Consider the following 13,051-nt stretch of genomic DNA (forward strand, 5'->3'; position numbering starts at 1 on the left):
GAGACTCCAGGACTTAAGATGACCTTTGGACTAGGCATTATTAAGAAAGCATAGAGAAGTTCTTCTGGTAATTACAGTAGACATTGTGGTATCCCATCATGTAATTGTATATCCCAAATACGAGAATGATGCATGGAAAGGAGGCAGAAAACCCCTGGAAATAAGCTGAACTAACTTTAAAACTGTTCGCTTCTAGGTTCTATCAATTAGCGGGAAATGCATGATGACCCCATTTTCATGTTTATTGAAGACTAGCTGAAGTACCCGGGCCGCCCCGGATAGTAATTGTCTCTCTTCGAGTTTCTGTCTGTATATGTGAGTCTGTCTCTGTCTGTATCAGTTTCTCTGTATCAGTCTCTCTGTCTCTCTCTATCTCTGTGTCTCTCTCTTTCTCTGTGTCTGTCTGTCTCTATCTGTCAGTCTGGTTCCCCGTCTGTCTCTTTCCCCGTCTGTCTCTTTCCCCGTCTGTCTCTTTCCCCGTCTGTCTCTTTCCAGGGCTGTCTCTTTCCCCGGCTGTCTCTTTCCCCGGCTGTCTCTTTCCCCAGCTGTCTCTTTCCCCGGCTGTCTCTTTCCCCGGCTGTGTCTTTGCCCATCTGTCTCTTTGCCCATCTGTCTCTTTGCCCATCTGTCTCTTTGCCCGGCTGTCTCTTTTCCCGGCTGTCTCTTTTCCCGGCTGTCTCTTTCCAGGGCTATCTCTTTCCAGGGCTATCTCTTTCCAGGGCTATCTCTTTCCAGGGCTATCTCTTTCCAGGGCTGTCTCTTTCCAGGGCTGTCTCTTTCCAAGCCTGTCTCTTTGCCCGGCTGTTTCTTTGCCCGGCTATCTCTTTCCAGGGCTGTCTCTTTCCAGGACTGTCTCTTTCCAGGACTGTTTCTTTCCAAGTCTGTCTCTTTCCAGGTTTGTCTCTTTGCCCGTCTGTCTCTTTTCATCGCTGTCTCTTTCCGTCGCTGTCTCTTTCCATCACTGTCTCTTTCCAGGGATGTCTCTTTCCCAGGGCTGTCTCTTTGCCCCGCTGTCTCTTTCCAGGGCTGTCTCTTTCCAGGGCTGTCTCTTTCCAGGGCTGTCTCTTTCCAGGTCTGTCTCTTTGCCCGTCTGTCTCTTTGCCCATCTGTCTCTTACCAGGGCTGTCTCTTTACAGGGCTGTCTCTTTGCCCGTCTGTATCTTTGTCCATCTGTCTCTTTGCCCATCTGTGTCTTTGCCCGTCTGTCTCTTTAACTGTCTCCTTTCCTGATCTGTCTCTTTCCAGGTCTGTCTCTTTCCATCGCTGCCTCATTCCAGGGCTGTCTCTTTCCAGGGCTGTTTCTTTGCCCATCTGTCTCTTTGCCCGCCTGTCTTTCTGCCCGTCTGTCTCTTTCCAGGGCTGTCTCTTTCCAGGGCTGTCTCTTTCCAGGGCTGTCTCTTTCCAGGGCTGTCTCTTTCCAGGGCTGTCTCTTTCCAGGGCTGTCTCTTTGCCCGTCTGTGTCTTTGCCCATCTGTCTCTTTCCAGATCTGTCTCTTTCCAGATCTGTCTCTTTCCAGGTCTGTCTCTTTGCTCGTCTGTCTCTTTGCTCGTCTGTCTCTTTCCATTGCTGTCTCTTTCCGTCACTGTCTCTTTCCATTGCTGTCTCTTTCCAGGGCTGTCTCTTTCCAGGACTGTTTCTTTCCCCGTCTGTCTCTTTGCCCGTCTGTCTCTTTCCAGGGCTGTCTCTTTGCCCGTCTGCATCTTTGCCCATCTGTCTCTTTGCCCGTCTGTCTCTTTGCCCGTCTGTCACTATCTCTCTGTCTATTTCCCCATCTGTCTCTGTCTGTGTGTCTGTCTCTTTGCCGGTCTGTCTCTATCTCTCTGTCTCTTTCCCCGTCTGTGTCTGTCTGTGTTATCTGTCTGTCTCTGTCTTTTTCTGTCTCTCTCTATCCGTTTCCCCACTGACATCTTATTACCTCACAAATAAGCTTCTTGTACTAACAGTTTATTTTGTTCCTATAGCAAACACTGACAGTTGCTATTAATAGCCTGCAGCTCCCAGCTCCATTCAGTTTAATGGAGACATGTTTTTTTAGAGAGTAACTGTAAAGCGCGGGCTTACATTTTCCTGTCAAAACAGTCTATGACGTTCCCTGAGTGACATGGGGCGTCTGTGCAAAAATTTGTGATTGTAAATGCAACGGTGCGGATTCCTTTAGCGGACATACAGTACAGACCAAAAGTTTGGACACACCTTCTCATCTCTAGAACAACTATTAAGAGGAGACTTTGTGCAGCAGCCTCCATGGTAAAATAGCTGCTAGGAAACCACTGCTAAGGACAGGTAACAAGCAGAAGAGACTTGTTTGGGCTAAAGAACACAAGGAATGGACATTAGACCAGTGGAAATCTGTGCTCTGGTTTGATGAGTCCAAATTTGAGATCTTTGGATCCAACCACCGTGTCTTTGTAGAAAAGGTGAACGGCTGAATTTTACATGCCTGGTTCCCACTGTGAAGCATGGAGGAGGAGGTGTGATGGTGTGGGGGGCTTTGCTGGTTACACTCTTGGGGATTTATTCAAAAGTGAAGGCATAATAAACCATCATGGCTACCACAACATCTTACAGCGGCGTGCTATTCCATCCGGTTTGCGTTTAGTTGGACCATCATTTATTTTTCAACAGGACAATGACCCCAAACACACCTCCAGGCTGTGTAAGGGCTATTTGACTAAGAAGGAGAGTGATGGGGTGCAACGCCAGATGACCTGGCCTCCACAGTCACCAGACCTGAACCCAATCGAGATGGTTTGGGGTTAGCTGGACCGCAGAGTGAAGGCAAAAGGGCCAACAAGTGCTAAGCATCTCTGGGAACTCCTTCAAGACTGTTGGAAAACCATTCCCGGTGATTACCTCTTGAAGCTCATCAACAGAATGCCAAGAGTGTGCAAAGCAGTAATCAAAGCAAAAGGTGGCTACTTTGAAGAACCTAGAATGTAAGACATATTTTCAGTTGTTCACTTTTTTAAGTATTTCATTCCACATGTTTTCATTCATAGTTTTGATGTCTTCAATGTGAATCTACAATTTTTAGAGTCATGAAAATAAAGAAAACTCTTTGAATGACAAGGTGTGTCCAATCTTTTGGTCTGTACTGTACCTATACATACACACACACACATACACACACATACAGTCAGATTTATATATTAGACTAGCTGTAGTACCCGGCGTTGCCCGGGATAGCAACTGTCTCTCTCCCAGTCTCTGTCTGTGTGTCGCTGTCTGTCTCTCTGTCTGTCTCTTTCCTTGTCTGTCTCTTTCCTTGTCTGTCTGTCTCTCTCTATTTCTGTGTCTGTCTCTATGTGTGTGTCTGTCTGTTTCTCTCTTTGCCTGTCTGTCTCTTTGCCCGTCTTTCTCTTTGCTCGTCTGTCTCTTTGCCCGTCTGTCTCTTTGCCCGTCTGTCTCTTTGCCCGTCTGTCTCTTTGCCCCTTTGTCTCTTTGCCCGGCTGTCTCTTTGCCCGGCTGTCTCTTTGCCCGGCTGTCTCTTTGCCCGGCTGTCTCTTTCTAGGGATGTCTCTTTCCAGGGCTGTCTCTTTCCAGGGCTGTCTCTTTCCAGGGCTGTCTCTTTGCCCGGTTTGTCTCTTTCTGGGTCTGTCTCTTTTTAGGTCTGTCTCTTTCTAGATCTGTCTCTTTCTAGGTCTGTCCCTTTGCCCGGCTGTCTCTTTTTAGGTCTGTCTCTTTGTCCGGCTGTCTCTTTCCAGGGTGGTCTCTTTCCCCGGCTGTCTTTTTCCCCGTCTGTCTCTTTCCCCGTCTGTCTCTTTCCCCGGCTGTCTCTTTCCCCGGCTGTCTCTTTCCCCGTCTGTCTCTTTGCCCCTCTGTCTCTTTGCCCCTCTGTCTCTTTGCCCCTTTGTCTCTTTGCCCCTTTGTCTCTTTGCCCCTTTGTCTCTTTGCCCGGCTGTCTCTTTGCCCGGCTGTCTCTTTGCCCGGCTGTCTTTTTCCAGGGATGTCTCTTTCCAGGGCTGTCTCTTTCCAGGGCTGTCTCTTTGCCCGGTCTGTCTCTTTCTGGGTCTGTCTCTTTTTAGGTCTGTCTCTTTCTAGATCTGTCTCTTTCTAGGTCTGTCCCTTTGCCCGGCTGTCTCTTTTTAGGTCTGTCTCTTTGCCCGGCTGTCTCTTTCCAGGGTGGTCTCTTTCCCCGGCTGTCTTTTTCCCCGTCTGTCTCTTTCCCCGGCTGTCTCTTTCCCCGGCTGTCTCTTTCCCCGTCTGTCTCTTTCCCCGTCTGTCTCTTTCCCCGTCTGTCTCTTTCCCCGTCTGTCTCTTTCCCCGTATGTCTCTTTCCAGGGCTGTCTCTTTCCAGGGCTGTCTCTTTCCAGGGCTGTCTCTTTCTCCGGCTGTCTCTTTCCCCGGCTGTCTCTTTCCCCGGCTGTCTCTTTCCCCGGCTGTCTCTTTGCCCGGCTGTCTCTTTCCAGGGCTGTCTTTTCCAGGTCTATCTTTGGCCGTCTATCTGTCTGTCTCTTTCCAGGGCTGTCTCTGTGTCTCTGTCTGTCTGTTTTTCTGTCTCTCTCTCTACACACACACACACACACACACACACACACACACACACACACTCAGCTTTATATATTAGACTAGCTGTAGTACATGGCATTGCCCGGGATAGTAATTGTCTCTCTGTTTCTCTCCAACTCTCCCTCTTTGTCTCTCTCTCTGTTTCTCTCTGTCTGTCTCTCTCCTTCTCTACCTGTCTTTCTCTGTCTCCTTGTCTGTTTGTGTCTCAATCTCCCTGTCTGTTTCTCTCTGTCTGTCTGTCTCTCTTTGTCTATCTCTATATAGTCTCTCTGTCTTTTTGTCTGTTTCTCTGTCTGTCTCTCTGTCACTCTCCCTGTCTGCCTCTCTCTGTTTGTCTCTATCTCTCTGTCTCTCCCTGTTTCTCACTGTCTCTCTCTTTCTGTCTCTATCTGCCTCTCTATGTCTTTCTCTCTATCCGACACTCTCTGTCTCTCTCTCTGTCTCTCTCTGTCTGTCTCTTTCCTTGTCTGCCTCTCTCTCTCTCTGTCTCTATCTCTCTCTGTTTCTCTCTGTCTTGCTCTGTCTCTCTATCTTTCTCTTTCCCTGTCTGCTTCTCTCTCTGACTGTCTCTTTCCCTGTCTGCTTCTCTCTCTGTCTGTCTCACTTTATCGTCTCTTTGTGTCTCTCTGTCTATCTCTCTCTGTCTGTCACTCTCCCTGTCTCTATCTATCTCTCTGTCTCTCTCAGTTTCTCTCTGTCTCTCTATCAGTCTCTCTCTATCTCTCTGTCTGTCTCTTTCCCTGTCTGCCGCTCTCTCTCTGTTTCTCTCCTTGCCTTCCTCTCTATCACCATGTTTCTCTCTCTGACTCTCTCTCTATCTCACTGTCTGTCTCCCTGTTTTTCTCTCTGTCTCGCTTGGTCTCTCTGTCTGTCTCTCTGTCTGACTCTCGCTGTCTGTCTCTGTCTCTCCATCTGTCTCGGTCTGTATCTCTGTCTCTGTCTCTCTCTGTCTCTCTGTCTGTCTCTCCCTGTCTTTCTCTCTCTCTCACTCTCTGTCATTCTGTCTGTCTTTCTCTATCGTCTCACCACAAATATCATATTACCTCACACATAAACGTCTTATACTAAGAATGTCCTTCATTGCCTATAGCAACCAATCAGAGCTCCTATTAATGACCTATAGCTCCCAGCTCCATTAACTGCAATGTAAGCAGGTTTTTTGTCAAATAACTGTAAAGTGTGCCGCCCCCGTGCCGGCAGCCTGCCGCTGCTCGGGTCCGGGCCTTCCGGTGGGTGGCTCGAGGGTCTCCAGACCCGGGGGATCCCGTGGACACTCCGAATGAAATGGGTTGGGGGGTGGTGGATGTAGGACGAATATATACGGGTTGGGCTGTACTAGGTTCGTGACGCCACCCATGGTATGTGGTGAGTTTGGGACATCATCGCTGCAGTTACGGCGCACCCGGGGGAGATGTGGTTCAGCAAGTTGTTAACCCCTCCGTGGGCAGGGATGGTGGCCCCGGGACCCGTTGGAAGTTTTTGCTGGTGCAGGGAGGTGGGTGACCGCAGGGTGCTGGTGTACTCACTATTGAAGGAAACACACAAGTCTCTGGTAAACCAAGGTGATGGTGGTCGGTGCCCGCAGCCGCCTGCGTTTTTGTCCCCCACCCGGCTGGTGGTCTCTGTCTTTCTCCTGCACCTTTTTAGAACGGTGGACTGCCTGTGCTTGCAACTTCAGGAGTCCGCTCCCGGCTGGTTGTCGCCTAAAGAGCCCTTGCCCGCAGACGCTGGCCCGTGGGATCTCTGAGCCCTGGCGGTGGCCTTCTATCCCCCTCGGTGGGCTGTTGCCTTCAATCGGGACTTTGGGTGGGACAGGACCTCTAGTCCTGGCCTCAATTGGTTAATTAGCTGGTTCCAGTCGCTTCTGGTCCCGGCTTCAGGGTCCGAGTACCCCCCTGTGTGCTCCGGTTTCCGAGTCGGTTCCCTGGGTCGGTACTGGCGGGCTACAACCCTGTCCCGGTCCACTTCGGTTCCACCGAGTCGTCTTCCCGGCTCCTGCAGACGATGACCGCCATCTGCCTCCTAGCCAAAGGCACCAGGGGTCCTACCCTGGTACCTGTCAGTTTACTTCAGGCCTGACACACAGGCCTGACCTCCACTCTCCTTGAACTCTAAAACTGAACTGCTCTGAACTGAACTGTTTTCTTTTCCTGCCCTTGGGCTGTCTAGACTCCTTGGTGGGCATCTTCCAACTACCTGGTTCTGCCCACTGGTGTGTCCATCCAGCCCCGAGGGGGGTGACTAGGGTTTTAAGGTTGGCTGATGTCACCTGAGAGGGAAGGTGTTGTGTAGGGGCCCATTTGTGACTACCTGGCCTGGCCAGGGCGTCACACTCCCCCTTGGTTAATCACAGACCGTCCGCGGGCTGTCCGACCACCACCGGTTTATTTTGTTTAAAAGAAAAAGATAAAAGCTTTGAAAAACATATACAAGTATACTAACATATTTACATAGTACGGATATTTTGGTTTTCTTCTCTTAACGGGAGGCAGTTTACTTAAACATTGCATAAAAAACATTTTTATAAACCGGGACGGGACGGGACCAGGTCCTTTTCACCTTAGCCCACCCAAACAAACCTCGCCCTGATGCTGCCTCTAAAAACCAGGTCAGCACCCCTTTTCCCCAGTCCAGGAAATGGGTTCGGGTCCGGGTGTTGCCCACTTGGGCTGAGTAATAAGTACCTTACCCGGAAGTCTCTTCCGAGGCCCCACGTCCAGGGGACCCCTGACCCGGAGGGTAGTCACCGATTTCTGTGGTGACGGGACCTTGGCCTACTCTGCCGCAGGCCCTTTCTCCAACCAGCCTCTCCGGAGTCTGCAGCATGATGAAAAGGGTGGTCTGGGGCTATTTTCAAGGCCCAATAGTTTATGGGTTGGCCTGCAAGTTCTTAGCCGTGTCTTTTTATAAATGCAGTAAAACAAATGGGAACATCAACAGGGTCCCAACGGGGAACTGAACTTGTTGGTAGCCTGAAACCACTACCTAATATTCTTCTTTAAACAGCAATTTCTTGGCGCAGCTGCCGTTGCTGCCGCTCCCAGTACGGGGCACGGGCTCCGTGCTCCCATTCCTGCCCAGGAACCAGGCTCACTCGGATGCCCCCGGCACTGGCTACGACCAGACTCACATTCTGCCGTGGGCCCCACTGCTTAGTGGCCTGCTCCTCCTCTCTACAGGGGCACTCCGGCTGCTCCACATCCGGGTATGGGTACTTGGGAACGACTAGCGTCGCTGCTGCGGTCAACTTCTGGGCGAGGATCGCCTCCGTTGCGGCCGGGCGGACTGCGAGATGTCATCAGCGTTGCGGCCGGGATGGAAGCCGAGACAGGTGCCAGGATGGTGACAAAGGTAAGGCCCGGGGGGCCCAGGTCTGGACCCCCTCCCACAGACACTGCGGGCTCCGCTACCGGTGACAGGGGTAATGGGTCGGTCGGGGCGTTGGTCGTGGGCATGGGCAGTGAGGGAGGTGGCGTGGTGGATGGCAGCAGGCCGGGCCCCTCAGCCTGGCAGGCCGGTTCCGGGGAACATAGGGGCGTGGGTCACTGCTTACCTGCTCCTCTGAGACCACCTCCACTTCGCATGCCTGAACGGTTGCGACCAGGCCCTTCATCTTCGACGTCCACTCCGCCAACATGGAGTGGACCTTGGCCTGGAACTCCTGGCACATCTTGCTGCTGGATCCAGGAATGTGTGTCTGCAGAGTCCTGGCGTCCCTGCACTTATCAGCCGCGGTTACATCAGCTCTTCCTGCTTGGTATTTTTCTGGCACCCCTCTTTTAGGCCGGCGAGTTTCGTTTTACGACTTCTGGCCTTGATTTCCGGCCGTGTTCCCAGGGGGTGGGGCTTCGGCTTTCGCGCCCTTTTCTCGGGAAAGAAGGCTTTGGGTGGGAATCTTCGCTCCAAAAGATGGCGGCAAGGCGGCGGCTTCTAGGATTTTTGCAACGGATCACCACTGACTTCAATACAAGGCGCACTTCCACAAGGTAAGTGGATGGGTATCTATCCTGTTCGTGACGCCAAGGTTCGGGGTGTGCCGCCCCCGTGCCGGCAGCCTGCCGCTGCTCGGGTCCGGGCCTTCCGGTGGGTGGCTCGAGGGTCTCCGGACCCGGGGGATCCCGCGGACACTCCGAATGAAATTGGTTGGGGGGTGGTGGATTTAGGACGTATATGTACGGGCTGGGACGTATTAGGTTCATGACGCCACCCATGGTATGTGGTGAGTTTGGGACACCACCGCTGCAGTTACGGGGCACCCGGAGGAGATGTGGTTCAGCAAGTTGTTGACCTCGGGACCCGTTGGGAGTTTTTGCTGGTGCAGGGTGCTGGTGTACTCACTATTGAAGGAAATACACAAGTCTCTGGTAAACCAAGGTGATGGTGGTCGCTGCCCACAGCTGGCTGCGTTCTGGTCCCCCACCCGGCTGGTGGTCTCTGTCTTTCTCCTGCACCTTTTTAGAACGGTGAACTGCCTGTTCTTGCAACTTCAGGAGTCCACTCCCGGCTGGTTGTCACCTAAGGAGCCCTTGCCCGCAGACGCTCAGGGATCTCTGAGCCCTGGTGGTGGCCTTCTATCCCCCTCGGTGGGCTGTTGCTTCAATTGGGACTTTGGGTGGGACAGGACCTCTAGTCCTGGCCTCAATCGGTTAATTAGCTGGTTCTAGTCGCTTCTGGTCGCGGCTTCAGGGTCCGAGTACCCCTCTGTGTGCTCCGGTTTCCAAGTAGGTTCCCCGGGTCGCTACCGGCGGGCTACAACCCTGTCCCAGTCCACCTCGGTTCCACCGAGCCGTCTTCCCGGCTCCTGCAAACGGAGACCGCCGTCCGCCTTTTAACCAAAGGCACCAGGGCTCCTACCCTGATACCTGTCAGTTTACTTCAGGCCTGACACACAGGCCTGACCTCCACTCTCCTTGAACTCTAAAACTGAACTGCTCTGAACTGAACTGTTTTCTTTTCCCGCCCTCGGGCTGTCTAGACTCCTTGGTGGGCGTCTTCCAACCGCCTGGTTACGCCCCCTGATGCGTCCATCCAGCCCCGAGGGGGGTGACTAGGGTTTTAAGGTTGGCTGATGTCACCTGAGAGGGAAGGTGTTGCGTAGGGGCCTATTTGTGACTACCTGGCCTGGCCAGGGCGTCACAAATGCATCGGGTTAAAATGAGTCAAATGAGGCGGCTGTGCAAAATTTCATGTTAGTAAATGTAATGGTGTACATTCCTTTAGCTGAAATACACACATAGATACATACATGCACACATACACTCATACACTCAGCTTAATATATTAGATATAAAGATCTTCAAGGGGAGAATACAGGTAGAAAGCAAGAAATCGGCAGAGAAGACCCCAATGGTCCTATCTAGGCTTGCACATGATTGATCTTCCTACAGATTGTTCATCCATGTCACCATGGCTTCAGATTGAGCTGAAAGACGTTAAATAAAATACTACTACTACTACTACTACTACACTACTACTACTACTACTACTACTACTAATAATAATAATAATAATAATAATAATAATAAATGCAGATAGAATTAGTTTCCTTTAAAGGGAATCTGTCATATGCAGAAACATTAATTAGCTGCAGATATGGGGCTGATCTGCATGTAAATAAGGTTAAAATCATGTTTGGCTAACATACTGCAAAGTGAGCTGTCAATCAAAGTGCTGGGGAATGATTAGGATCCCAGGAGGATGTGATAAGATGCGCATAAATAAAAAAAAAAAAAAATAAGAGGGGATGGACTTTTTTATGCATGATTGTAGTTTGTCTTCTATTTTATTGTTAAAATGGTTTCCAAGGACTCAGAAATTAAAGGGAGCCAATCACCAGGATTTTCGTATATAACCTAAAGCCAGTTCAATACTGGCACTATCAGGCTAATTCTATACATACCCGTAGTGGTAAGTTTGGATGTTTAGGGTTTAGGTTTTGAAATCCAAGAAAGTAAAGTTTATAAAATCGGCAGCTTCTTGAGTGACAGCAGCTGAGGAGCAGATAATATCTGGGGGGGTATGCATAGTTATCCCCTCACTCTGTTAGAATTGGCATAAGCATTATACAATTGACCTAGCAGGACCTGTGGTGAGGTCATACCCATGTGACCAGAAAGGGTGGAGCCTGAGCCAACAAAGCTCATACCAGAAAGCAACATTTTTCTGTTGGCTGAGGCCCCGCCCCTTCTGGTCACATGGGTATGATCTCACACAGGTCCTGCTAGGTCAATTGTATAATGCTTATGCTAATGTGGGCTTTACACGAGACGACCGATCGTGCGATGCATCGTCGGGGTCACGGTTTTCGTGACGCACATCCGGCATCGTACACGATGTCGTCTAGTGTGACACCTCCTAGCGACGCAGTATCGCTCACAAATCGTGAGTCGTGTACTCGTCACTAGGTTTCATAAAATTGTTTAATTAAAATGGCGCCGGTTGTTCATCGTTTCCGTGGCATCACACGTTGCTCCGTGTGACACCACGGGAACGATGAACACAGCTTACTTGTGTCCCGCAGCACCCGCCGGCTATGTGGAAGGAAGGAGGTGGGCGGGATGTTTACATCCCGCTCATCTCCGCCCCTCCGCTTCTATTGGCCGGCTGCCGTGTGACGTCGCTGTGACGCCGAACGTCCCTCCCACTTCAGGAAGTGGACGTTCGTCGCCCACAGCGAGGTCGTCCGGAAGGTAAGTGCGTGTGACGGGGGCTAAACGAGTTTGTGCGCCACGGGCAGCGATTTGCCCGTGACGCAAAAACGACGGGGGCGGGTACGAACGCTCGTGCTATCACACGATAGATCGACTTGTGTAAAGCAGGCTTAATTCTTGCTAGAGTGCAAGTGCATCTCAATAAATTAGAATATCATTATAAAGTTAATTTATTTCAGTAATTCAATACAAAAAGGAAATGCATATATTATATAGAGTCATTACACACAGAGTGATCTAATCTGTTTCAAGTGTTTATGGCTTACAGCTAATGAAAACCCAAAAGTCATTATCTCAGAAAATTAGAATAATTACCAGTAAACACCTCTAAAGGCTTCCTAAGTGTTTAAAATAGTCACTTAGTCTGGTTCAGTAGGATACACAATCATGGGGAAGATTGCTGAGTTGACGGATGCCCAGAAGGCAGTTATTGACACACTCCACAAGGAGGGTAAGCCACAAAACGTTATTGCTAAAGAAGCTGGCTGTTCACAGAGTGCTGTATTCAAGCGTATTAATGGAAAGTTGAGTGGAAAGACAAAGTGTGGTAGAAAAAGGCGCACAAGCAACTGGGATAACCGCAGCCTTGATAGGATTGTTAAGAAAGGCCATTCAAATTTTGGGGGAGATTCACAAGGAGTGGACGCTGCTGGAGTCAGTGTATCAAGAGCCACTGCACACAGACGTATCCAGGACATGGGCTACATTCCTTGTGTCAAGCCATTTATGACCAACAGACAATGCCAGAAGCGTCTTACCTGGGCCAAGGAGAAAAAGAACTGGACTGTTCTCAGTGGTCCAAGGTGATGTTTTCAGATGAAAGTAAATTTTGCATTTCATTTGGAAATCGCGGTCCCAGAGTCTGGAGGAAGAGTGGAGAGGCCACAATCCAAGCTGCTGAGGTCTAGTGTGAAGTCTGCACAATCAGTGATGGTTTGGGGAGCCATGTCATCTGCTGGTGTAGCTCCACTGTTTTTTTATCAAGACCAAAGTCAGCATAGCCGTCTACCAGGAAATTTTAGAGCACTTCATGCTCCTCTCTGCCGACAAGCTTTTTGGAGATGGAAATTTCATTTTCCAGCAAGACTTGGCCCCTGTCCACACTGCCACAAGTACCAATACCTGGTTTACTAATCACAGTATCACTGTGCGTGATTGGCAGCAAACTCGCCTGACCTAAACCTCATAGAGAATCTATGTAATATCGTCAAGAGGAAGATGAGAGACACCAGACTCAACAATGCAGAGGAGCTGAAGGCTGCTATCAAAGTAACCTGGGCTTCCATAACACCTCAGCAGTGCCACAGGCTGATCGCCTCCATGCTACGCCGCATTGATGCAGAAATTCATGCAAAAGGAGCCCAGACCAAGTATTGAGGCATTTACTGTACATACATTTCAGTAGGCGCCAACATTCCTGAGTTTAACATCATTTTTTCAGTTGGTCTTATATAATATTCTAATTTTCTGAGATAATGACTTTTGGGTTTTCATTGGCTGTAAGCCATAATCATCAACATTAACAGAAATAAACACTTGAAATAGATCCCTGTGTGTAATGAGTCTATATAATATATAGGACTTCCTTAGCAATGACCTTTTGTTGCTTACCCTCCTTGTAGAGTGTGTCAATAACTGCCTTCTGGGCATCTGTCAACTCAGCAGTCTTCCCCATGATTGTGTAACCTACTGAACCAAACTAAGGGACCATTTTAAATGCTTAGGAAGCCTTTACAGGTGTTTACTGGTAATTATTCTAATTTTCTGAGACAATTACTTTTGGGTTTTCATTAGCTGTAAGCCATAAAAACTTGAAATAGATTAGATCCTC

This window comes from Anomaloglossus baeobatrachus, chromosome 5 (genome assembly GCF_048569485.1).
Source record: "Anomaloglossus baeobatrachus isolate aAnoBae1 chromosome 5, aAnoBae1.hap1, whole genome shotgun sequence".
NCBI classification, from domain to species: domain Eukaryota; kingdom Metazoa; phylum Chordata; class Amphibia; order Anura; family Aromobatidae; genus Anomaloglossus; species Anomaloglossus baeobatrachus.